Source organism: Amphibalanus amphitrite, unplaced genomic scaffold (assembly GCF_019059575.1).
Source record: "Amphibalanus amphitrite isolate SeventyFive unplaced genomic scaffold, NRLGWU_Aamphi_draft 000110F_arrow, whole genome shotgun sequence".
Taxonomy (NCBI): Eukaryota; Metazoa; Arthropoda; class Thecostraca; order Balanomorpha; family Balanidae; genus Amphibalanus; species Amphibalanus amphitrite.
Window position 1 is genome coordinate 645,834 of NW_024881605.1, and position 19,955 is coordinate 665,788.

Sequence of the window (19,955 nt, forward strand, 5' to 3'; positions counted from 1 at the left end):
CCGAGGCGCAGAGGAGAGCCTTGCCAGACTGATCCAGACTGTTCAAGACGGCTGGAACCGGCCAAAGCCACGAGGACGCCCGAAAGATGGTACTACGGCCGATAAGTTCGTCCTCCTGGCTTTCGATTTCAGCCGCGCCTACGATACCGTCGATCACCGAATGCTCTACTCGAAGCTCCTCCATCACCTCCCGAGGTGTATGGCCACGTGGGTGTTCGGCTTCCTGAGGGACCGCCGGGCCAGAGCTGAGGTGAACGGGGTGCGCAGCTCGGAGCGCCCGTTCCGCGCGGGCCTGCCACAGGGGTCGGTCCTGGCCCCTACCCTCTTCACCCTCTGGTCCGCCGACCTCATCGAGGACCTCCGTCGCGTCTCCAGGACGTCCGTATTCGCCTACGCGGACGACACGGCGACCCTGAGCGCGGGCGCCACGATGCCCGAAGCTACGGCCAGAGCGCAGCAGGCAGCGGACACCCTTGCGGGGTGGGCGCGCCGCTGGAAGATGAAGATCGCCGGCCACAAAACGCAAGCCCTCGTTCTCTCCCAGTGGAGTAGAGATGCCGTCGACTTCAAGCTCAGAGTTGATGGGGCTGAAGTCAAGGGAAGCCCCCACTTGAAGCTCCTCGGCATCACACTGGACAGGCTGCTTCACTTCGGCGAGCACTGCGCCAGCTTGAGGAGGAAAACCAAACCCCGGATCGCCCATCTGCGCTCCATGACGAACCGGTCGTGGGGTCTGCAGGAACAGCAGCTCCGGACTGTGGCAAACGGCTACATCAGAGGAGCCCTCGAGTACGCGGCATCGGCATGGCTACCCGCCACGCCTCCTGGACACGTTGAGCAGCTGGACCGCGAGCTGCGATCGGTGGCTCGTGTGGTGACCGGCTGCACACGCTCAACCCCGGTAGCACCGCTCATGGCGGAGGCCGGACTACCAGCCGCTCAGGTCAGGCGCGGTACTCTGGCCACCAGGATGCTCTGCCTGGCGAGGTCGCTACCTGAAGACGACCCACTGCGAGTGATCGCCGACCAAGATCCCCCTCGCCGACTGAAGTCGACCACTGGATGGAGACGCCTAGGGAGAGAGGCGCTTCGAGCCTGCTCCTTGGAGGACGTGCCGGTGGAGGAGCGTTTACAAGTGATGCTCCCCCCCTGGTCTGCCCCGGGAACTGTTAAGATATACCCGACTATGAGCGGGGCAGCCAGCCGAGACGCCCCCGCCACGGTTCGCCGCCAGACCGCCGAGAACCACCTCGCCACCTTCCCAGAAGCTGCCACCTGGATCTGGAGCGATGGTTCGGCGGAGAGCGGCACGACAAATGGCGGCGGCGGCGGCGCCCTGCTCACACTCAAAAAACGGGGAGACCAGGGAGATCAGGGTCGCTGCAGGACGCCTGTGCTCCAGCACCCGCGCCGAACTATGCGCCATCAAAGCGGCGCTGGAGGAGGTCAGCAACCTATCAGGCGCCCTGGCGGAAGGACCCGTGGTCCTGTGCACCGACTCCCAGGCGGCGCTGTCCCTGTTGGCCGGAGGTGCGGGATCGCAGACCACCCCCATGGGAGCGGCGATCTGGGCTCTGCTGCTGAGCATCTCCGCCAGACACCAAGAGGTGATGCTGCAGTGGGTGCCCGCGCATTGCGGTATCCCCGGAAATGAGAAGGCGGATGAGCTGGCAAGGGAAGCAGCCGGCCTCCAGCAGGAGGCGCCAGCGGACGTCCGCACCATCACAGGCGCCGTGGCCAGGACGGCTGCACAGGCATGGCGCAGGTCATGGCCGGACTCTTTCTTCCGGCGCATTTGGGAAGACCGGATGCCGAGCCCGGTCTCCGGCGTGAGCAGGAGCGAGGCGGTGGACGTCCATCAACTGAGGGCCGGTCACTGGGGTATGGCCCGCCAATACCTCCACCGCATCGGCCGCCTCCCGACGAACTCGTGCCCCGGCTGCCCAGAGAAGGGCTGCCCAGCGGCACGATGCATCGTGTGCAAGGAAGAGGCGGATACACCGGAGCACGTGCTGCTCCGGTGCCCGAGCCTCGCTGGCCTCCGCCTTCGGCTGCTCGGCAACATCCACGCGGAACCTGCGCAGCTGCGCGACGGCGACGTCGTCGCGGCCTTGGCCCGCGGCTTCAGGCGCCATCTGGAGCCGCTGGCTGACGGGCGACCCTAGGGTCGCCCGGGAGGAACAACAACAACAACAACCATGTGCTATGGTGCCGATAGACTAGCGTGGGTAATAAGTTTTTGTTCAGTGCATATGGCTGCTGGGGTGTGTCATCTTGATATGATGCTTTGTAACATGTATGATACGCTTAAAACCTTGCTGGCAGTGGCCGAGAGGAGAGGGGGGAGGCGGGTGCCGCCTCCACATGTTTATTTTTGTTGATAGCTGCGAGAGCTGAAATTTGGCAAGCCTGACCTTTGATTCAAGCTGAATTTTTATGACAGCAGCTGTATTTTCACCCTCGCCCATATTGGTGTTTTGTCAGCGTCTATCGTAAAGGGGGGGGAGGGTCCGTTGGACCCCTTTGCCGTTCAGCCCCTAATCGAGCTAGAGCTTCGCGGAAAAAGAGCGTGTTGCCCGTGACGAGAGGAGGCCGATGACACCCAATTTTAAGGTCCTAGGTCATTGGTTGACAGGTCAATATAACTCAAAAGTCGGGACCTGTTAGAGCTTCGTAAAGTGAAGCTGTTATAGGGTTTTGCGGGGTGCTGATCACGAAATTCAAGTTAGTTTTGATCACAGATGATGTTTTTGTGCATTTAGGCCAGGTCGGGCCAGGTCAGGTCAGGTCACATGTTACGAGGGAACCAAAACTACTTCTTAAATGTTCAAACGGTTTCTAAATGCGAAATCAACTCCGAAATCTACCCTAGAAACATGTAGAACTCGTAAGAGTGAACAAAGGTCATCAAAGGTCAGTGACCTGACTGACCTTCAGGTGACCTTGATACCCACTAGAATCCATGGGATCAACCTTTCACATGTTTGATCGCTTAAAGCCACAAAAAGACAATAAAACGCGCTCTTCTCGAAATACGCCAAAACGCGATTCCGGCCAAACATGGTCTCGGAAAACAGGTCACAAGTCAAAGGTCTTTTGAGTCAGGGTCATGCAAATTATAGGGTAGGCGATATATTGATTAACTCGAGGGTACTGAAAGTTTCGTCGCAATCAGCCGCTTTTTGCGCGAGTTATTTGCGAAAAACTGAGGGTAGGAGGTCTGTTCGACACCCTCCTACAAGTGCGAAGGTTAAGGTCAGGCCGTTGACCAAAGACGTCAAAAGTGAACCTCTGTAAGGTTCCAAAATGTCGCGACGTCGCAGCACCTTTCGTGCCAGGGGACTTTTCAACGGGGAATGAAGCTTATATGATCTAGTACTATCTCCCAGAGGCCTCACAACTTGTATGCAGCTATCTCGTATTTTCTTAAGAGTCACCTGAAGTCAGGTCGGTCACGCGGGTCACGCAACCTCTCGGTCACGCAACGCAAAATATGAAAACTGTTATTTTGGCGCCGGGAACCATCTAAAGCTGTCTCAAGCGCAGGAATTCGCGATTTTATACAATATTTGCAAGCCCCAGCATTCACTTTTCCATTCTTAAAGTTAGGCGACTTCATTGATGACGTCACTAAGGTCACAGGAGATTTCACCAAAAAGTCCCGATCATTGAGCTAGCGAGTCGGGAAGCCACCAGTGGACTTGTAAGTAAGGACCTACCGAATCGAAGAAGCGATATGACCTCCTTGAGCCAGCCTCGTGGCCTGAGTGGCTCTGCCCTGACATGACCTGAGGTAAACACCTTAAATTGACCTCAACAAAAACAAAGCGTATAGACGCGCTTGAGCATGCAAAACTCGATGGTGCCATTATCTTGGCTCTGTAACCACTTATGATGAAGTTGTTTACCAAAAACCGATCCCGCGACTTGGAGCACTTATACTGACCTCAGAGTTTATCGGTGGACTTGAGACATTCAACTCGGGTACCAGTTGCTGCATCTCATACGACGCACGCGCTCAGTTTTATCCGCAAGGCGCTAGCTCAATTAGGGGCAAAAAGACGGAGAGGGGTCGTAATCGCCCCCTTCCCCCCTCGGCCGGGGTATATGCAGAAAACCCAAAATTCCGTTGAGGGTTAAGCACTGAAGTGATATATTATGATGCGAGAAGGTATAGGTCAAAACAAGTATGCACACGAGCGGATGTGAATAAAACTGTGTTTGAGGTATGCCTTTTTATTATACATTCGATTTGCTTTAGTTATTGGTAAGAACAGATACAACCAAGAAGAGCGCCCCTGAAGAAAAAATGGCGCACCGGACGGGTGCGATTTTAAGGTCTATGGTCAGTCGGGGACCTCTAAGTTCGGATCAAGCGCTGCATGTTAGGGTTAAAAAAATGGGGGCAAAAAAGCATCCCGATTTTGGCAGCATCGTCATGCTTTGTCACGACACTCATCCACTCCCTCGGCCGAGATATTAGCTCCTTTTTGTATGAGTTCTGGCATAATCCCGCACATTATGCTGCATGTTGTTTGCCATGAAAAAAGCATGTTCAGCTACGTTCTACGCAGTACGCACTAACCTAACCACCATCCCATCATCCACCACTAGCCACCATCCCGTTCTGTGATCCCTTCCACCCCACACGAATCAGCCGAGATACTAGTCAGTCGGGCTAGCGCCATCCTCCCCTCGCTTCCTGACTGCACAGCGCTAAAACCCAGAGCCGAGACTTCCCGAGCGCGACCTCTGACCCCACGCGGTCCGAAGGGTCGGCCGATGCCTAAGGGCGCGCCGCGCGCCGGACACCCGGATAGCCTCTGCCGAGTCTCCCTTCCATACACCGTTTACTACGCGCTCGATTCATTCATGATTTTGTGTTTCCGCGTCCCTCTCGCTAGGTGGCACCATGGATGTCATAGGCGATCCCAGGAAGATTGCGGCCAGAATACCCCAAACGGCAGAAAATGAGGCTTTTGGTGAATATCTCGGAAAGTATTTGGCATACAACGATGCAATTTCACAGTCTCGTGGTAAATGTGCATACACATAATTCGGGTTGATACTTATGCATTTGAACATTATATAGGACCAGATATTTCCGAAAAAGCAAAACCAACAAGACTTTTACTGGAGAACCGTACCTTTTCGACATGGTACACCCTCCAAAGCTCGTAACGAGCCTTCGCTCGGGTATCACTTCCTGCCCCCCCCCCCCCCCCGCTTCACCGGCCATGGCTAGATTTCTGCGCCCGTGCACCCACAATGTTCCAGCCGTTCCTACGCCCATGACTCAGGGAGACTTGCGAATCGAAGGATATGGGTCATGACCTTCTTCGATCAACTTCGTGACGTGTGGACGCTGAGCTGACCGTGACCCGAGGTCAACACCCTAAAGTGACCTCACCCAAACAAAAAGTATGTAATTCGACGCGCCTGAGCAAGGCAAGAACGATGCTGCCAAAATGGCTGCTCTGCGGCCGTTTTTTTGCGAAGTTATTCACCAAAAGCGGAACGTTACCTTGGGGCACTTGACCTGACCTCAAAAGTCACCGATTGACCGAGGACCTTAAAATCGGGTAGCAATCTCTTCGTCTCGTAACGGTGCAATCGCTCGTTTTTTTCCGCGACACGCTAGCTCCACCAGAGGCGAAACAGCGAAGGGTGGGGTGGGGGCTTCGTACCTGCCACCCCTCCCCCCTAGGCCGACGCGTATGTAGAAAGCCAATAGGTTCGGCGAGGGTGAAGGGAGAAGACATACCACTGCTTTTTGGCAACATAGCGATATCTCGGCCCCCTGAAGCAAATTCGTTGAACGTGTTTCGATGGTTACAGTCCCGTTTCGAATGACATGTAGCTAGAACCAGTGTGTAAAAAGAAGCTTATCGAGTCCTAATAAATAGAAGACGTGTACCACTGCTTTTTGGCAACATAGCGATATCTCGGCCCCATGAAGCAAATTCGTTGAACGTCTTTCGATGGTTACAGTACCGTTTCGAATGACAGTAGTTAGAACCAGTATGTAAAAAGAAGTTTATCGAATCATAATAAATAGAAGACGTGTACAGTGTGCAGGGCACGGGCCATGTAGCAAGAGCAAGAGCACCAACAGGTCGCGGTCCTGGCTCCGCCCGTGCGCCGGCGCTGGAGCCGGGGCGTGAGAGAGCTGCCGCCGAGGCCGGCCCGGCAGGGGCGGATCCAGGGGCTAGCACCGAGCGAGACATCTCCGACACCGACGGCGAGACTTCTCCCGACCGCGGACGAGACGACGTGCCGGAAGACCGGAGCGGAGGATCTCGTCGTTCGACCAGGAAGCCGCCCGCCCGACGCCCGGCGCCTGACGCCGCCGCTGCCGCGGCCGCGACCCCGGTCGGTGGGAGCGGCGGCCCGCCCCGTTCGAAGGGCAGTCGGCCCGTGGAGGGCTCCGGGTCGGGGCGAGGGCGTGAGCGTGGCGGGCGCGGGGGCCGGAAAAACTGAGTGCGATGGCCGGTATAATGAGAGAGAACACCGAGTGCCTACCGCCATCCAGCCGTAGATTCTTGGACATCATCATCACGGTGAGGTGAGGTCCGTAGCGTCCCGCAGCTCAACACTGACTCCAGAGTGCCTGTGAAAGAACGGACCGATTGGGATCTGGGGAGTGGTTTCAGTAGGTTCACATTTAGCTTAAATGTTTTTTTTTTCACCATAGAGATCGCATTTCGGAATAATCGGACCATTTACGGTTTAAAGCACAGAAACAGCACATGCAAGCGTATCATGTATGTAAGGTGGATTAGGGTGTTTACACGTTGCATTTTTTTGTGTGTGTGTTTCTTTTTTGCTAGCGTATATCTGATGTTCTTTGTTCATTTGATGTGCCTATTCACTCTAGGATGTTGCGATAATGATGTTGTGACTGTGAGGGTAACGTCGTGGTGGGTGCCCGCCCGCGCCTTCGGCGGCTGCTCGTCACGGATAACCGTAGCGTTGCGGGTGAGGCGCTGGGGGCGCGTCTGGACGGCCGGGTCAGCAGCCACATTTCCCGAACCGCTCGTGCTGCCTCGGACGAATCCTCTGATCGTACACATATCATCGGACACTCTGATTCTTGTACGGTAAGCTCCGGCAAAACACGTCACAAAATTAATATGGCTCACGTGAACATAAACAGCATAACAGCAGGAACTAAACAGGAGGAGTTAGAATACTTTGTAGCTAACAACAACATAAACATTCTGGGTCTCTCAGAAACAAAGCTGAACGAAGAAATACATCCTAGTCTTTATATCCTAAGAAACTTTCATGCTCCCTTCACTCGACACCGAAACCGGCACGGAGGAGGTGTCTCATTATACTTCCACACGTCTCTGGCAGCGACAAGGCTACCAGATCTCGAAGTCGGAGAGGAAGAGTGGGTTTGGGCGAAAACCAAATTTAAAAAATTAACTGTTCTTACCTGTTGTCTCTACCTACCCCCAAACTTACCAACTGAGCGCTTAGAAACTTTTTTGAGTAACTTCTCGGAAAGTGCCTTTAAAGCTCAGAAGTACAACCCGTCCGTGATAATAATAATGGGAGATTTCAACGCCGGTAATTCATTGTTGCAAGATCCTCTGCAAAATCATACTCCCATCACTAAATTCGAGAAACAATTAAAGGAAACCACTGAGTCTCTATCATTTACCCAACTCATAAACGAGCCGACGCGTTACGTGGGCAGTATCGCGAATCTCAGAGACCTTTGCCTGGTATCCGACCGGGAAAGCGTAATAGACAGCGGAGTATTGCCACCGTTTTCCTCAATAGACCACTGTCCAATATATGTAACCCTCAACGACTGGGTAGAAGAAACTTTGACGCGACACAAGGTGGTGTGGGACTATTCCAAACTCGACTCCCAACGACTGACGCACGAACTTATGACAACGGACTGGGACGGTATTCTAGACAACGACATAGACACCGCTACCGAATTGCTCACTTCTGCACTAATGAAAGCAGCTGAAAAAAGTATTCCCAAGAAGAGAGTGTCCCCCCGACCAAAAGATAAACCCTGGATAACTGCTGAACTGAAACGTTTGATGAGAAAAAGGGACAGACTATTTAGAGTAGCTCGAAGAGAAAACAGTGCCGATGACAGTTTAAATAAATTGCAGTGGAATAGATGGAGGCATTGCCGTAACCAAGTTACCGCAATGGTACACAAATTAAAGCGTAATTATCTTATTAAAGAAGGACATCTCCTTGTCCAAATGAAACACAACCCACACAAGTACCACTCAATCATAAGGAAAATGATTGGGAAAACAAAATCTTCGCATATTCCCCCTTTGCATAACAATAATAACAGTAACAACTTAATAGAACATGATGAGGCGAAAGCTGATTTATTAAATGCATATTTTGCCGCCCAATCACATCTTGAAGACAGCGAAACGAGAGTGATTCAGCCACAGGACTATCCAGAAGTCCCATTATTAAGGGCGGCCAAAATATCAGAACAAGAAGTATTAAGTATAATAAATAGATTAAATGTCAATAAATCAACCGGTTCCGATGAGGTACCAGTAAGAATAATAAAGTTAGCGGCAGTTATTCTCGCTGAACCACTTTCAAAACTGTTCAATAAGTCTATCGACACAAGCCAGTATCCAAAGTGCTGGAAAATTGCAAACGTGAAACCAATTTTTAAAAACAAAGGTAGTCCAGCAGATGTAGAAGGGTACAGGCCCATCAGTTTATTAAGCTGCATCTCGAAAATATTTGAAAAAATAGTATTCAAACGTATTTACAACCACATAACTGAACACAACCTACTAACGGAGCGGCAAAGCGGCTACCGGCCCGGACATGGGACTCAGTTGCAGCTTTTCTACTTAACCCATTCGTTATATGAAAACCTCGACGACGGGAATGACCATAACATTATCTATCTGGACATCAGCCGCTATTTCGAGAAAATTTGGCACAAGGGCCTTCTCCACAAATGTGAACATGAATTCGGTCTGGCAAACCTTATACCATGGCTAACTTCATACTTAACAAATCGATATCAACGCGTAGTAATAAACAATTCCACATCTTCGCTCCGACCACTTCAAGCGGGATGCCCTCAGGGTTCAGTTTTGGGCCCCCTTTTAGCCTTAATGTACTTAAATAACCTTTCAACAAAAACCGAAAATGAAATGCTATTCTTCGCCGACGATGCTTGTCTGATAGCCCCACACTCTCCGAATAATAGAGAAACAGTTGAAAGCTCACTTCAAAGAGACCTAAATGAAATCCACAAGTACGGTGACAACTGGATGATACAATTTAACCCAAGGAAAACTCTCCAACAGCATTTCACAAAACGCAAACAGAAAATCCCACCAAAACTAACATTTGCATCCATGCCCATCCCAGTTGTTGCTAATCATAAACACCTGGGATTGACAATATCGAACGACCTTAGGTTTCACGAGCACATCAACGACATCATCAGAGAAGTTAACATTGCCCTTAGCCCACTCTATCGTATCGCTTCCTACTTGCCCAGGACCTTATTGCAACAAATATATACGACACATGTGTTGCCATATTTTGACTACGCGGACATCATTTACGACGGACTGCTAACAGTACACGATACTTTACGACTTGAAACTCTTCAGAACAGAGGGGCCCGACTTGTGACTGCGACATTATTTAGAACTCCGACAGACAATCTCAGACGAGAACTAGGATGGACTTCATTAAAGAAAAGACGTGAAATGCATCAGATAGTATTTTTCCAACGACTGACGCTCGACGATACTCCAACATATATCAAACAACTATTGCCCCCTGATCGAAGAAATAACAACCGACTTCTTCGCAACTCTAATAACAGAAGGGAAATATATCCCAAAACCTGCCTACTGAAAAACTCGTTTCTTCCTAGTACAATTAAACTAATAAATGAACTGCCACAGAACTTGAGAGAGACTAGAACTTTATTCTCATTTAAAAAACATCTCAAGTCTCACTTACATATAGAAAAACCACCAAAGTATTATATTTATGGTTCGAAAATGGAAAATACACTTCTAACACGTCTAAGGGTTGGGATGTCAGAGTTAAAATCCCATTTATTTCAAATACAAAAAACTGAATGTCCATATTGCAACCACTGTCAAGGCAGAACTAACGAGAACACAGGACATTACTTACTAAAATGTCCAAAGTACACACAAGAAAGAGAGAGAATGACAAACATAATAAATGGTATAACAGGTATTGACATACACAATTTATCACAAAAGGAACAACTAGACTTCATACTACACGGTAATACGGCATAGGCGGCGGAACGATTTGAGACAAGGGGGGGCATCAGCTCAAGGAGCCAAACCTAGGGTACCCCCAAATCCTGTTTTCTCATCGGATTTAGGCCACTTATTTTTCGTCACAGCCCTGGCACGATGATTTTTTTTATTTTTTATTTTTTTTTTTTACTTAACGAAAATGGCAGTTCACCCCCGTATGTGTGGTTAACTTTAAGCTGATCCTCAAGTACCTATCTGTTTGTCTCTTCCTTATTGTCGTTTGATAAATTCCATTTATCCTACATGTATCAAATTCCCAAGAAGCCATCGCAGTACTAATCAGTGGCGAATCCCAGGGGGAGGTCACATGGGTCATGACTTAGGGCCTGGGGTCACCACATGCCTGCCAGGAGCACCACAGGCCTGACAGCCGACAGGGGCACCACAGGCCCGCCAGGGGTACCACAGGCCTAGCAGGGGCACCACGGGCCTGTCAGTGACACCACAGGCCTGTCAGGAGCACCATCGGCCTAGCAAAAGCACTACATGTCTTCCAGGGGCACCACAGACCTGCCAGGGGCACCAGAGGCCTACCAGGGGCACTATCGGCTTCGCAGGGGAACCACCGGCCTCGCAAGGGCACCATGGGCCTGTCAAGGGCACCACAAGCCTGTCGTTGGCACTTTAGGATTGTCAGGGGCACCACAAACCTGTCAAGGGCACCTGCGTTCTAACAGGGGCACCACAGGCTCGCCAGGGGCACCACAGACCTGCCAAGGCCCAGGGACACCACAGGCCTAGCAAGGACACCACAGGCCTGTCAGGGGCACCACGGGCCTGTCAGGGCCCATGGGCACCTATGTAAGTCATGTCAGGGCCCACCGTAAGCTTGTCAGGGGGCAGGGTAGGTAGGTACCACAGTCTTTCCAGGGGCACCAGCGGCCTAGCAGGGGCACCAGTCATCACATGACTAGCCAAAAATAAAGAAAATAAAAAAAAACTGAAAATAGGGCACCACCAAAATTAAGTGGCCGAAATCCGTTGAGGTTTTAATTTTGGGTATAGGTAGGGGCACCACTTCGATTATTGACCCTCCCCTTGGAGTTTTCCCGAATCCGCCCCTGGTACTAATACATCAAATTTAAGGGGGGGCACCTTGCTATTGGTGCCCCCCTTGCAGAATGCAAGGGGGGCACGGTGCCCCGGTGCCCCCCCCCGTTCCGCCGCCTATGTAATACGGTACGACCCAGGGATGAATTCGAGGTAGCACGAGCGGTGTACCAATTCATCCATGCCACCAAACGTTTTGCCTCTCCTTCCCATCCTGCCACCTATCCCTAACGCCCAGTCCTTTGTCACCGGTCGCCACAGAGCGCTGCCCTCGGCGCCGGCGCCTTTACATCTATTGAGAGCGGTCTGCGCGGTGGCGGGCAGCGGCTGCGAGGCTGTGGGCGGCACCCAGTGTGATTTTGCGGACTCGAGAGGCGCCCCGAGTTAAGTGCTCCGGCACTTTTGCGCCAATCGAGGCGACACTGATTGTTTGTTTCGAATGAATGTGTTAAATATATGAGATGAGAGATGAGATTAACAGTGAGAGGATAAATACCATTGTGGCCACCATTGAAGAAGTGAAAGTGAAAACGAAACCCGGTGTTCCCAGGCGGTCACCCATCCAAGTACTAACCGGGCCCGATGCTCCTTGACTTCAGTGATCGGACGGGAACTGGTATTTTCAGCATGGTATGGTCGTTGCCGACGAGAGCCGTCCATCTTCAACTCCTTTATCTGTAACATAAAAGATGACGTCACAACTCTGGCACTGACAAGCCTCAAACACCACAGTCATTGCCTTTGGCCAAGCGGATGGCTTGAGTGATGGCGTTGCTCAGTCTCATTGCTTATGTGACCACCAAAAACACTGCCAAGTACCGGTAGGCTACAACAAGCAAATGGCTCGCAAGCAATATGTAAAGGACGATGACACCAAACACATGAGTGAGAAGGGCAGCTGAAAATCGGCACAACTGAGAAATGACCCCCGTCAAATCTCGAGACAAAAGCGGCACTTACACCCACGCCGCACAGTAGGCGATCCAGGCGTTCTAGCGCTTCAGGGACCCAGGATACCAAAATGAAAAATATAACCAAATGATGGTTTATTGTGTAGCCAGATACCCTGGCAGGTGAAAAGCAATACTATTTTTGAAATTACGCAGGGCACTTCCAAACCATACCCATCTGAACGCCACCCAAGCTCGATACTCGTAAGCTGAAATATCTGTCCTGGGCCGTGACCCGACCCTTGTTGTTGTGTGCTCTATTACTCATGAATGTCGCCCAAAATGCGTTTGAATGCAATTCAAGTTTATACTTTACACATTCGCAAGCATCATGCATGCCAAATAACTTTGTTTTAAAATTGTGTATGCATTTGTACATCATTTGCATTATACCCTTTCAAACGCATCGCTCTGATTCTGTATAGAAGTCTTTGGCAATGCGCAACTCTTGCCATCCAGATGATCCGGCATTAAAAATCCCATTTACTTGCAGCATAGCTATTGTTCTCAATATCCTGAAGAAATTAGCTGCCACTTTTTGCGACTCGTTGAGTTATTAAAGTTTTTGTAACACATAACTGGTCGATTTTGGGGGTACGTCAGCTGGTGAGTAGTTAAACGGAGTTTGGCATGCCTTGATATCTCGAGAACCGCCCGACCGACTTCAGTGGAACAAACAACATCCGATTCTTCTGGTCAAAAGCTACATTATTCAACCAAAAAAGTTCAAAAATTTGCAATTTTGGAGTACAAGAAACCAAAAATAACTACGAAAAGTCGCTGTGTTTTTTACATATGTTCAGAAGTCTAGGACGTCGTTGTTTCGTGGACAATATCAACCAAATTTTCAGGCTAGCTTTCTCATGGGCAAGAGTGTCACTACGTTTCGAAGATAAGAGTTTTAGAAAATCATAGGCGTGTTCAGGTAGGCGAAACGGGAGGGGGAATATTTTGTGTGCTTAACTTCGTTAGCTATATTTCGTATCACATGTTTTGCAATGATAATTTAAGACCTGCAACACCTAACAATAATGCCTCTGCCAGGAGAAGTGAATCTGTGCGATATGCTAACCGTGGGAAGTGCACCACAGAAAATAGGTAGGTACCACTTCTGATACCAATCAACACTTCTTTGTAAATTACCCCCTACCGCCCTCGCTCCCCCTCACACACACACAGCACACTCACACATTCCTTTCACTCAGTCAACCTTTCCATCCACCTACTCATGTTTGCATTGCCTGCTATTCCTAAGATGTAGAAATGGAGAGACTTTTGTGTGTGAGAAAGAGAGAGCGAGAGAGCGAGAGAGAATTCAGAATTCAGAATTCAGATTTATTCAAAAGAAGTCCACTCACCATGGCTTTTCACTCTTTCACGTCAGTGTACAAGTACAAAAAGGACGAATTTAGGCCACATTCACATTCCACACGCATACCACTCATGCATCAACTCACTCCGATCATCACTGAGGATCCACAGATCCGACGACCGCTCTGACAGCTCTACGGAACCCGGGCTCACAGGGATCTGCCCCTATACCGTTGAGCAGTGTCACGCCACGGTAACACATTCTCCGCCTACCGGATTCAGTGCGTATGTTGGGGCGGCTGAATAGATCGGCTTGCCTCGTTCTGTAGGTGTGCCTTTGGCTCGATCTCGGTCCAATAGTTCCACATAGGTACTCAGGCTGCTGAGTCACGATAACACTCGCCAGCGCACACACGGTGTGGTAGTCGATCAGCTGCTCTACCTTGAGCCAACGGAGCCGCTGTATCTCACCGCTAATATGGTCGAAACGGCGCTTCCCTGTCACTACACGGGCACAGAAGTTGACTATCTTCTGTACACGGTCGCGCTGGGTGACTCCGCATGAGCCGTAGACGGATAGGCAGTATCGAACCACGGACAGGACGAGTGCCTCAACAATCACCTTCAGCGTCTGTTTTGGCATGACATGGCGCGCATGAGATAACCCTATCAATATGCTTGTACACTTCCTTGTGATGTATGTCACATGTGTCTCAAAGCTGAGGTGGCGATCAATGAACACACCGAGGTTTTTAAGCTCTCTCGAGTCGGCTATAACATTGCCACAGAAGCGGACAACAACAGGCGGCAGCGTACGGAGCATCGCGGGAGTTCCCAGCACAACCATCTGTGTCTTCTTGGTGTTCAACTTCATCCCGTTGTGACAGAACCAGTTGTACACATAGCTGAGTGCGTGTTCCATGCTGCTGATGATTCGCTGGATGTCACGCTTGCTGCCGGATACTAATAGCTGCGTATCGTCGGCATATTGAACAGTAGTGACGTCACTCGGCAGTCCAAGGCTCAAATCGTTCGCAAACAGCATGTACATGATACAGCTAAGTGCACCGCCGCTAAGAGCGAGAGAGCGAGAGAGCGAGAGAGCGCGAGAGCGCGAGAGAGCGCGAGAGAGCGAGAGAGAGCGAGAGAGTGCGAGAGAGCGCGAGAGAGCGCGAGAGAGAGAGCGCGAGAGAGCGCGAGAGCGAGCGCAAGAGCGAGCGCAAGAGCGAGCGCGAGAGCGAGAGCGAGAGCGAGAGAGAGCGAGAGAGAGCGAGAGAGAGCGAGAGAGAGCGAGAGAGAGCGAGAGAGAGAGAGAGAGAGAGAGAGAGAGAGAGAGAGAGAGAGAGAGAGAGAGAGAGAGAGAGAGAGAGAGAGAGAGAGAGAGAGAGAGACATAATTGTGAATGTCCTGTTGATCACCTACGTAGTCCTATGCAATCATATGATTGCAAAACTGGCCCACGTAGTTGGCAACGAAGTGGGATATCCGTAGCGGACGCCTAGTTGATCGGTACCTAAGTCATTAGTTACTTTGAAAAGGTCACAGTAGTTTTCACTTTCAGCTTTCCGTCCTGTTATAAGCTTTCCGTCCTGCCTATGGGGGAAAGACATGTTTGCTTTATTGCATATTGCAAAGAAAACACAGCAGTTTCTGATACAAAACACAATGTCAGGTGAAGCGCAATGAAGTGTTCTACAAAATGAGAGGTTACAAGCTCAGTTCTTTCGAGCCTAACTCGAGATATAAGTCATGACGTGCTAGAATAGCGAAATCGCCTACTGTGCGCCGGCCGGGGGAGGGGGGGTGCCGCCCTCATAGTTTTTTTTTTCGCGATAGCTCCGAACGCCACGGCGATACAGAGATGAAGCTTGGCATACCTGAATTTTTATTCAAGCCGGATCTTTTGACACCAACCGCAATTTTCAGGTCAGGTCACCAACCTATGACATCATAAGCGAACCTCTGCATGGTCTTAACCCTTGCCCCACTGGGGTCTGCGTATAACGCGCCCTTCTGGTGGGGTGGGGGGGCTCTTCCATTCCATTCCAGAATGTTTATTGCACATCGACAACCTAGTAAAACGATCGGAAAATGAACATGAATAACAGAGATAAAGCAAAATACCTCTTGTAACATAATCAGATAGACACCATAAACACAGGGTTTGGTGTTTGTTTAATTTTTCAAATAAACAAACATAAACAAACTGTTCACGAACAAATGTGTTCGCGAACAAGTGACGTCATCGGTCAAATTTTGGTAAACAAACAACGAACAGTTCGCGAACGTTCATGAACTGTTCGCGAACACGGTAAAGAGGGGGTAGATAAGACCCCCTCCCTAGCCATTTCGCTCCTAATTGAGATAGAACCTTGCGGAAAAAGCCAGCGTGTGCGTCAGTACGAACCACAGCGATTGGCATCCGATTTCAAGGTCTTACACCAACCGATGACCCCTGAGGTCAGGTCAAGTGTCACAAAATATGGGTTTGGTTTTTGGTAAATAACTTCTCCACGAATAGTGGCAGAGCCGCGATTGTGGCACCATCGTGCTCGTCGTGGCCAGGCGCTTCGAATGATATACTTTTTGTTTGGATTAGGTCTTTTTAGGATGTTGACCTCAGGTCAAGGCCAGGTCAAAGCCCCTCGGGTCACAAAGCTCCATGAAGGATGTCATGCTGCATATCAATCGATTTGGCAGTTCTTTCTGAGTCCATTGAAGGCTCAACCGACTCGCTAGCTCAATTTGATCGGAAGTTATTAGCGAAAAACTCCTACTGCACCTAACAACCTTATTGGCGTCTTATATGACGTCATGCAAGGTCTGAAATGCACAATTTAAGCCTCAGCGTTGCAAGAATAATTATGAATCACGATTCCCTGTGCTTGAGATATGACGGTGCATTTTTCGCATGTAAAACATGCCTGCAGTCATGTCTGCACCGTATGATAACAATTGCTCGAAAGATATCAGAAATGATGACTTGTTCATGAACGTTCACGAACGTTCACGAACTGTTCGTGAACAGAGAATCGTTGGTGAACATATGACCTTGAATGCCAAAATTCGTAAACTATCAAATAAACAAACAAACAAACATTGTTCACCAACTGTTCATGAACAAATATACAAACACCAAACCCTTGATAAACATAAAGCAACATGAACATAGCCTTCAGATCAACGTCGAATATAACATAAACATACAACGTAATGACGGTAACGTAGCGTAGTGAAACAAAACTACCACTGCCGCCGCCACGACATGCCACTGACCCAACCTATGCCGTCACTCAGCCCACCGGGGGCGCCGCCCACAAAACAGAATAAGGTAGGTAAATTAAAAGCTGTGCGAACGAAGCAAGAAATTTTGGAAATGCTGAGCCACCGCACGACAGTCCCCGTCGCCAAGATCGTCGCCATGCAAAAGAACACGTAATAACCATGAAGTTGACATTTGACCAAAATTTTCGGCAAAAATTTGCAACATGTCCCGATAAAGTTCCTCTCTCTGCAAATTATAGTTGGGATACGCGAGACTGAAATGATGAATATTTTCTGTTTCAAAGCCAAAAGCACATTCAGGTGTATCGTGCCTTTGTATTTGAAATAAATGTGAATTTAGTTGTGACATTTGCATTCATAGCCTGGAATGGAAAATATTGCCCATTTTAGTGCCAATTTTTGCAATAGGGAGTAGGCCCAGGCACCCCCAGTCGCCTCGAGAACTCTCGTTGAAAGGAACGAGGAGGAAGGGATCGGATGGTTTCGGAAAGCTGGTTCCAGGATTTGCCTGTTGAGAGGAAAAAGGACTTCTGGAAGGATGTGGTCCGGTTGGGAGGCATGGTGTGTGTGGAGTTGCGTAGTGTTCTGCCGGTGTTTTCTGCACGTGTTTCTGGCATTATCATCGTGATATAATATGGCGTTTGGTGTCTTGGATTAGTGAATCTATGATATAAAGTGAGTTTGTGTACATATTTGTCGTCTTACAGTCAGTTTCTCCCAGCCCAAGTCTTGTAGAAGTTTCTAGGTTGACGTCCTGAACATAGCCCCCGTCACAAGTCACCCTGTTCTGTTTTGTAGCGTGTCAAGTTCGGCAGCGTCTTGTATTGTTATGTGTCCGTCATATATTGTGTTACAGCAGTCAAAGTAAGGTCTTATATACGTCTTGTAAATTTGGTCCAGAATGGGCCTTGGTATAGTATGTACCGTGCAATGGAGTAGAGTGGACTGAGTGATTTGTGTAACTTGTTGCATATTGCATTGACGTGTTGGTGGAAGCGTAGGTCCTTAGAAATTGTTAAGCCAAGGGGAGTATGAGTTTCATGAATGGGTACGTTTTCGCCCTCGAAAGTGAGCTTTGGTGGTGTGTACTGATGTCTGTGTGAAAATGTTTGTTGGATGGTCTTCGTAGCGTTGAATGTAATTGCCCATCCTCGACTATATTTGTGGATTTCGTTGAGGTCTTGTTGTAGTCATATAGCTGCACGGCGTCAATGTCTGCTGTCGTGTGCGAGGCGTAGATAGATGTGTCGTCAGCTAAAAAGAGAATGTCATTCTTTATTCGTCTTGAAAGTCTGTCGGATACCTAAGTGCCAGCAAAGGCCCGAGTACGGATCCCTGCGGGCAGCCCGCATTTATTGTTTTAGTGGCCGAGAAGGTGCTGCTGATCCGTACTCGGTGTGTCCTGTCACAAAGATATGATTTAAACCAGTCGAAAAGTGAGTCAGTAATTCCGAAGTCGTGCTTACTCTTGTACAACAGTCCGTCATGCCAGATCTTGTCAAAGTATTTAGAAATGTCGAGGTAAATAGCAGTTAAGTCTCGTCCCATGTCCAGTCTCGTGTGATGGCGCTGCTCAGTCTCATTGCTTATGTGACCACCAAAACACTGCCAAGTACCGATAGGCTACAACAATCAAATGGCTCGCAAGCATTATGTAAAGGACGATGACACCAAACACATCAGTGAGAAGGGCCGCTGAAAATTAGCACAACTGAGAGATGACCCCCGTCAAATCTCGAGACAGAAACGGCACTTTCAGGGACAGGACATACCACTGCCATTTGGCGACATAACGCGATCTGAGCCCCCTGACACAAATTGGTTCAATGTCTTTCGATGGTTTCAGTCCCGTTTCGAATGACATGTAGCTAGAACCAGTATTTAAAAAGAAGCTTATCGAATCCTAATAAATAGAAGACGTGTACAGTGTGCAGGGCACGGGCCATGTCGCAAGAGCATTAACAGTGAGGGGATAAGTAGCCATCAGTGGCCACCATTGAAGAAGCGAAAATGTCAACGACACCCGGTGTTCCCAGGCGGTCACCCATCCAAGTACTAATCGGGCCCGATGCTGCTTGACTTCAGTGATCGGACGGGAACTGGTATTTTCAGCATGGTATGGTCATTGCCGACGAGAGCCGTCCATCTTCAACTCCTTTATCTGTAACAAAAAAGATGACGTCACAACTCTGGCACTGACAATCCTCAAACACCACAGTCATTGCCTTTGGCCAAGCGGATGGCTTGAGTGATGGCGCTGCTCAGTCTCATTGCTTATGTGACCACCAAAAACACTGCCAAGTACCGATAGGCTACAACAAGCAAATGGCTCGCAAGCAATATGTAAAGGACGATGACACCAAACACATGAGTGAGAAGGGCAGCTGAAAATCGGCACAACTGAGAAATGACCCCCGTCAAATCTCGAGACAAAAGCGGCACTTACACCCACGCCGGCCGGGGGGTACCCCCCCCATAGTTTTTTTTTTTCGCGATAGCTCCGAATGGTCAGTTTTACGTGGGATCGTGTTGATGACTTCTGTGGTGAGACGGCATTGTAGTGTCAAGGGGCGTTGTCTCGGATGGGGCGAATATGATTTTCAGAGGGGCGCCGGGTACGAATGGCGCCATTGGTTTCAGAGGGTTGCCATCGATCTTAAGATGGGGCAGCTGTGATCTCCGTTTAGATGGGCGCCAGTGACTTTTGAGGGGCGCCAGCGACCTCGGATGAGGACGACTGTGATCTTCAGAAGCGCACCGGACGCTCTGGAGGGGCGGCATTGGGCTTGAATGGGGCGACTTCAGTCTCAAGGGGGGGGGGGCGCTAGTGGCTCTCTTGAGGGCGCTATTGATCTTGGATAGGGCGACTGTGATCTTGAGAAGAATGCAGGTGCTTTAGAGGGGCGCCAGTGGTTTCAGTGGGCGCCATCGATCTTGGATGGGGCCGAAAGGGGCAGCTGTGAACTTCAGAGGGGCGCTATCAACCTTTAATGGGGCGACTGTTCCGTTCAGGTGGGTGCCAGCGGCT

General features: G+C 49.8%; 2 non-coding genes across 2 annotated transcripts; both read right to left on the reverse strand.

The window, feature by feature from the left end:
* Positions 1-11,906: 11,906 nt before the first annotated feature.
* On the reverse strand, positions 11,907-12,025 carry LOC122380968. The gene has a single exon (XR_006256437.1). It is a non-coding gene; the product is annotated as a 5S ribosomal RNA (ribosomal RNA).
* Positions 12,026-18,938: 6,913 nt separating this feature from the next.
* On the reverse strand, positions 18,939-19,057 carry LOC122380967. Its single transcript, XR_006256436.1, has one exon. It is a non-coding gene; the product is annotated as a 5S ribosomal RNA (ribosomal RNA).
* Positions 19,058-19,955: the final 898 nt, after the last annotated feature.